The following is a 7514-nucleotide window of genomic DNA, read 5'->3' on the forward strand; positions in this document are numbered from 1 at the left end:
ACATGTATAATGAATTACTATGTTTGTAGACACCAAATGAAGATATATTCATAATGACTAGAATTGAGCATCATCATAACTAGAGATTATAAACTCAGACTTTTTTTCTTCCATTTTTAGTAGTGAACAGTGAGTTAAGTACGTCAGGTGAGGGGTAATATCAGTGAATTGCCAGATGTTAAAAAGCACATGATCAATTCCTTATGCAAATTTTCTAATAAAATCCCGATTGGAATAAACAAATTAGACATGATGATGATAAGGCTCAGATAGTTTACATTCTGGAAGCCTGTAGGTCAGGTCATTGTTTCATGTGTTATCTTTTAAAGTCCATGTGAATCATAGATATGCCTCGTAATCTCCTTACATGAATTTCATGTGGAATGAAACATGAAGCACAAATGATGACCATGGATGTGGGGAACAAAAGTGAAATAGAGGGAATAAATTTTCCAAGTTCAGGATACTTGATAAAAGTTTGAGGCTGATTTTTCCCCTTCAGCAATTTATAAGCCAATCCTATTTTCTGAAAGTTGTCCATAGTAAGAATAGTGCTATTTTTTTCCCTGAAGTTGATGTATGTTTGGAGAGAGAACATGCTATTAATTTGTTAGTATGTTTATAGTTGCTCAAAGAGAAACTGCTTACTAATTTAATCCTCTAAATAATGTTATTGTAAATATGATAATTGTTATATATAATAACAACAACAATAATAATAATTTTATTATTATTTCTCACAGCTCCAGGTGTTTTTACAGTGGGAAGGCACCGGAGTTTTAGAATTCAGCAAATACTCATGGAAACAAACACAGAAAACGAGGCAGTTTATAGAAGAGAATTGAGGGACAGAAAGAGCTTCAGCACCCGATATACCTGAAAGCAACTGGGTATAAACTGTGGCTGAGCTGAAAGAAATAGCGAAAGGCTGAAACAACAACATTGGCAGCCTCCCAACCCTAAACAGAACCACGATCTCACCAGACATGGAGTTGGAGTCTCTAGCATGCTGGCACAAGCCACACTCCCTCTTCTTCTCTTGTATTTGGTTGCACTGATGGAATGGGATGACATTTTGAAATGATTCATCTGAGCCTTTGGCTTGACCCTTAAAAATCTCTCTGTTGACCTGGATCCAGGTCCTCTAAGCAAAGATCATGAACTGATCCTATGATCCTATAAATGTTAGCCTGGAGAGATATGCCAATTGTTAGGTCATGAGAAGTAGGTCAGAGATGTAGGAAGGGGAGTGGTTTATTCTCTTCCATGGCCATTAATTAGAAAAGCTGGTTACAAGAACTCCAGCATGGGAAACAAGTGACTGTAAATAGTTACTTACTGATGCGAAATTACAAAAAACAGAGAAATTAGGAGGATGGGCCACACAAGCTTTGGTGTAGATTGCTGCAACGTCATAATGTGTCCACACCTAAGACCAGAGATTTGATCATTCTTGGGGACTTCAGACTAGCTGGCAGGGTGGTAGAAAGCTTGACACTCATTCAGCTCCATCCTGAAGTGTAGGACAGTGATTAGTAATTGAACCGTCCATTTCTTATAGTATTTTGAGCAGACCAGATTGCTTTAAACAATTACATCTAAGTTTTCATTCTAATTTTACTGTAATTTTTCTGCTCTCTTATTTCACTCTCATTTCTCTTCTTTTTTAATTTCTAATTTCTTTATCTTCTTTCTTTTCCTATTTTCTTTCTAAAGTTTGGTTCCCACCACAAGATCAGTCTAGCCTGGGGCTTGTGGTTCTTGTGCCTCAGTCTGTCAAATTTTTGAATCACAGGCAGGAGCAGTAACACTCAGTTTTTAATATTTAATTATGTAGTATCTTCTTCTCCTTTCTGCTCACCCCTTTTCAATTATCTTCCTTTTCCAACTGCAACAGTTTTTTAGTTTCTTATTTCTTTATTCTCATCTTTTTTTCTCTTATATAATTCTTATTTCCATTGCCCTTTGTTGATTGGTTTTCTTCTTTGCTGTATTTTTTTCATATGATCATTTCTATCTTCTTTTTCTTCAAATTCATCCTTGTATTTAATTTCCATATCTTCTTTTCTGGCATTATTACTTATACTAATTTCTAAAAATAACATTTGCGATTATACTTTGAGAATTTCCTATAATAAATTTTGAACACAATCAACCCTACTTCAACTCCTTTTCAGATCCACCCTTTCTGTCCTCCACTTCCCTACCCTCCCAACTTTGAGGTTTTCCCTCCCTTTTCTCCCTTTTTCACTGAGTCCAATCTGTACTGCCTAACTACTCTTGGGAGTGGGGCGTGCATCAGAGTGTGTTGGAACTACAGGCATCCCACCATTAAAGAAATCCCACCTCCAGCTATAAAATGCTAATAGTTCCTCAGCTAGTGGTAAGATTTTGTGTCCACTTCTGCACCACCTTTCTAGAACTTTGTCAGACTTGTTTGCCCAGACGTTTTGCATGCTGTCACAATCACTGTGAATTAATATGTACAACTGCTTTGCTTTGTCAAGGAAACGCTGTTTCCTTGAATTTATTCATCACCTCTGGCTCTGATAATGCTCCCCTGTCTGCCAAGATTTCTGGGCCTAAAGGGAAAAGAGTGTAATATGTACCTTCCATTTAGAGTCTAGCACTTTACAGTCTCTTACTCTCTGCATGTGGCCATCAACTGCAAGAAAAAAATTCTCTGATAAGGGTTAAGATATACTGATCTACAGGTGTAGCAATAACTCATTAGAGGTTATTTTAATGCTATGTCTATTTAGTGGAATAGTAGTACTGTGTTCTCTGACCAATCTAACCACAGGTTCTTGATCCCTTAAACAATGTCAGATATAATTTCTAGCCAATGGAACTGGCATTAGATCCAAGTAAAAAGTGAATTGGTTACTCCAACAACATTCATGCCACTACTGTACCAGTGAGTATAATCTTGTTATGGCAGTTGTCTTTTGAAGTTTGCAGGATTCACATCTGAGAGACAGTGATTCTTACTTTTCTCCCTCTGTAGTGTGCATAGCATCTTTCAGCACTATGAAAGCTAGACAGTGGGGATGAACTATCCAGATGATTAATAGTTGGCTTTCTCTATGTTCTCAGACTCCAATATTCTTATAGTAGATGTTCTATTTCTAGACAAGGCTATCTCTTTTTCTATGAGGGTACAAAAGAATTCTTATGCAAGATAAGTTTCTATCTTACAAGAGTGTAAGAAAATATAAAATTTACACTTACCATAACAGCATTGAAAATTAAGTCCACCAGGCAAACAAAAGATCTCAATAAAGAGAAAAATCAAGGAGATCAATTGTTGTTCTTGTGTTAAATGTAAGTATCAATTAACAATAATATTGAGAATTCTGAGAGAACTGTGGTTTACTATCACATAAAATTATTACTCTATAGCTAAATGACCACAGGTGTCAATTTCTTATTGAATCTCAAAGACTTTTTCTTAATTCATATACTTTATAAATTTCAAAAATTTAAGTAAGCAACTTGGAGCTTTATATAAATTTATGCAGTACAATCTACTCCTACAATTATTAATAAAATTTGGTATAATTAAATCATTTTAACGAACATATTTATACATAGCTATCAATTCCAATAATATAATCAAACCAATGTAATCTCTAAACTCTTCTATTTTCTTTCATTATTTGTGTAAAGTTAAGATCTGTGTTTTCTTTAATATAGTTGAGTTAATTTTTGTACATGATTTGTACAGAGTTACCATATTATTTTTCTACCAGTGCATTGCCAGTTTTCATAACTCTATATATTGATGAGGCTATCTTTTCTCTACCATGTGTTATTGGTACTTTTATTGCAAGTGAATTCACATAAATGTGTGTGTGTGTGTGTGTGTGTGTGTTTGTTTGTTTAATTGAGGCTCTTTATTCTATTCTCTATCTGTTTTTGAATGGTCTTTGGTGTGAGTTATCCTTCATATTCCAAATTCTGAAAGACCACAACTGTTAATGCAAACTATTAGAACCAGCAAAACTATCTAGTCATCAGAATATATAGTACTAGCAAAAAGCATGTGAATTGAAGAATGTAAATCAAGCTGATACTGACCTGGAAGCTTCATCTCTACTGTCTAGCTTTCATAGTGCTGGAGGTTTCTGTGGGAATCATGTTTACAGATAATTCATAAAATAATTGAATGAAAAAGGAAATAGAATTCTGGGTGGCAGAATCCCAGCACTTAGGAGGCAGATCCAGGCAGATCTCTGTGAGTTTGAGGCCAGCCTGGTCTACAGAGTGAGATCCAGGACAGGCACCAAAAACTATGCAGAAAAACCCTGTCTCGAAAAACCAGAAAAAAAAATAGATGCTGGCATATTCTCACATTTTATTTGACAAATATCATTTACATAGGTAAATGTTCTGATCCTTGTTATTTTTTCTCTTGGTGAAAGCATCCATCTTAGCTTTTGTTTCTAAAAATAATACCTTTGTCAGTAAAATATCACCAACAATATTAAGATAAGAAAAGAAATTGAAGTGGTCCACCTTGAGAATCTTTCTCAAGCTATGCTGTAAGCATCTAGTAATTTTAGATAAAAAAGTAGAAACTATTTTAAAAGACAATTCAATGAATTTTCTAAAATTGTAATTCATAGAGACATAACTTGCAACCTACTGTTGGCTAGACAAATTATCCTGTAAAGTTTTTCCACTTCACTACACATTTTCATATATCCAGGCTACCAAATCACTCAGAGATTTCAGAGTATAGTCAAAAATTGTATTCCATCTCTTTCTTCCGTCTCTAGTGGGTAACCAAGAGCAATAGCCCCATCAATAACCTGTAATATTTGGGAGTCCTTTGGACAAACCTGACCAACAACTCAAAAGATTACTTGAAGTAATCTTTTTAGTTAGATGGCCTTTTTAATTAGATGACCTTTGGGCCTTAGAGGGAGCATTGTCAGCCCAGGAAAGAAAATTTGATTTAAATTATATATGTATATTTATATTCATAATTATGTTTATTATAGATTTGTTTTAATATTTCTTTACAATATGCAACTTGAAATTTTCTGTGAGCACTCATATAATTTTTATGATGTTATAATATTTAATTGTAAAAAATGAAGAAGGAAAATCAAGGTAACTAGCCAAGCTAGTTTAAATATAAAGGAACAAGTACATATTTATGTCATTCTGCCTCCATTTATTAATTTTTTGTTTCTATGAAACTGAAATTTAACATGGCCTCTTCTAGTTTGCCTGGAAATCACAATACTGTACAAAGTAGCTTTTAGATCACTATGGTTTTTCTAAAATTTACAAATGAGAAAGTTAAAGTTCACATATAGTTTGTATATTTTATGTATGATTTAATATATTTAAATGTAAAATATGCAATATATGAATGAGTAGGTCTTTGATTTTTGTGCCTTCTCTTGGGCTCTTTTCCTTCTACTGGTCTGCCTTGTCCAACTTTGATGTGTTGGCTTTTGTTTTATCTTAGTTATTTTATGATGTTTCATCTTTATCTCATAGAAGTCTGTTCTTTTCTAATGAAAACCAGACAGGGGGTAGATCTAGATTGGGGTGGAATGGGGAGGAACTGCAAGGAGTAGAGGGAGGGGAACTGTAACCAGGATATATTGTATGAGAAAAGAATCTATTTTCAATAAAAGGGGAAAATAGAAAAAACATCTGAGTATAAAAATTCACTTCTTTAGTATACAGAATCTAATCACATGACAAAATTTTGTTCTCCATATATTAAAAGTTAAATGAAATAAGAAAAAGAAAATTTAAGCTACTTTGCCATCAAATACTTTTGGGAGGTATTTGATTACACGGTATAGAGATATGTTACTGTGATTGGTTTAATAAAAAGCTGAATGGCCAATAGCTAGGCAGGAGATACAGGCAGGACTTCTGGGAGAGATAGAGGAAGGAGAGGGAACTAGAGGCAGGAGAGAGATACCAGGAGAAACAGAAGAAATAGGATGGGAAATATGTGGCAGAATGTAGATTAATATAAGTGAGTTGATTTAAGTTATAAGAGCTAGTTGAAACAAACCTAAGCTAAAGGTCGAGCTTTCATGATTAATAATAAGTCTTTGTGTCATTATTTGGGACCTGGCTGGTGGGACAGAGAAAGTCTTGTTATAAAATACTATCTTGGAATGTCAATATACAGCATGATTCTTGGTTAATTGTGAGTAATGAATTATGATTTCTTGGTTGAAATGTATATGAAATAATCTATGTGTTCTTAAATTTTTAAATACAGGAGGCAAGGTCCTCTAAACTCCTTTCCTGGTCCTGTCAAGTCTTTCTTCACAAAGTCATCTCACCATATCAGATGAATTTCAAACATTATTCTAGGATATGTGAAGTAAACAGAAAATGAGATTTGTTTAGCCTATCTTGGAAAGTCTTTCAAAATCTGGGCATGATTCCTGTGAACAAATAGTATGTGGCTAATGTGTATACCACACTTTTTGTCCTGTATCTTGATAGCAAATATCTTCTGGTTTTCATCCAATTATCAAGATTTTATCATCAATTCCTCTGCTCGCTCTAAATTTGACTTACAATTAAAACTTGAAATTCGCCTTTTTGTCTTCTGAAAGCTTATTTTTGTATACATTGGTCATTACTTTTTCTCTGGAGCTTTATATTTTTCTGTAGAATCCCTTTGACACTATTTTCTAACTTATTTCTCATTCAAATTACATCTTTATTCATCATGTAATATAATGTATATGTTTTTATTACACTTATTTTAAGTGTGTGAGTGTGTGTCTGTGTGTCTGTGTGTATTTTGCATACATATGTTTCTGTATATCCTCATGTCAAGGCCTGTGTGTGGCAGTCAGAGAAAAACATTTGGAAGTTCGTTCTTCCTTTCTACCTTGTGGGTCCTGTGCATTGAAATCAGTTTATCAGTCTTGGTGGCAAGTACTTCAACTTGCTGAACTATTATGTCAATACACCATTTTTTTTTAATTTAAAAGTTTTTTTTTTAAAGTTGCCCCTCTCTCCACTCCTCCCACTCACTCCCAACTCCATCTACTCCTCAGAGATGGTGAGGCCTCCCATGGGGAATCAACAAAGTCTGGCATATCAAGTTGAGGCAGGACCAAGCCTCTCCCCCGTGTATCAAACAAGATTTACCTCCACAGGGAATGAGCTCCAAAAAGCCAGTTCATGTACCAGGGATAAATCCTGGTCCTGCTGCCAGTGACCCCATATACTGCACAAACCACACATCTGCCACTCACATTCAGAGGGCCTAGTTTGGTACCATGGAGGTTCCCCTGCTTTCAGTCCAGAGTCAGTGAGCTCCAACTCTGTGGATTTCCCCATCATCATCTTGACCCATTTGCTCATATAATCCCTCCTCCCTCTCTTCGACTGGACTCCAGGAGATCCACCCAGTGCTTAGCTGTGGATCTCTGCATCTGCTTCCATCCATTACTAGATGAAGGTTCTAATTTGGGTAGTGATAAAGCAAAGGATAACCAGGCTACAATCCACAACCC

The sequence above is a fragment of the Peromyscus eremicus genome, chromosome 20 (assembly GCF_949786415.1).
Source record: "Peromyscus eremicus chromosome 20, PerEre_H2_v1, whole genome shotgun sequence".
Classification (NCBI taxonomy): domain Eukaryota; kingdom Metazoa; phylum Chordata; class Mammalia; order Rodentia; family Cricetidae; genus Peromyscus; species Peromyscus eremicus.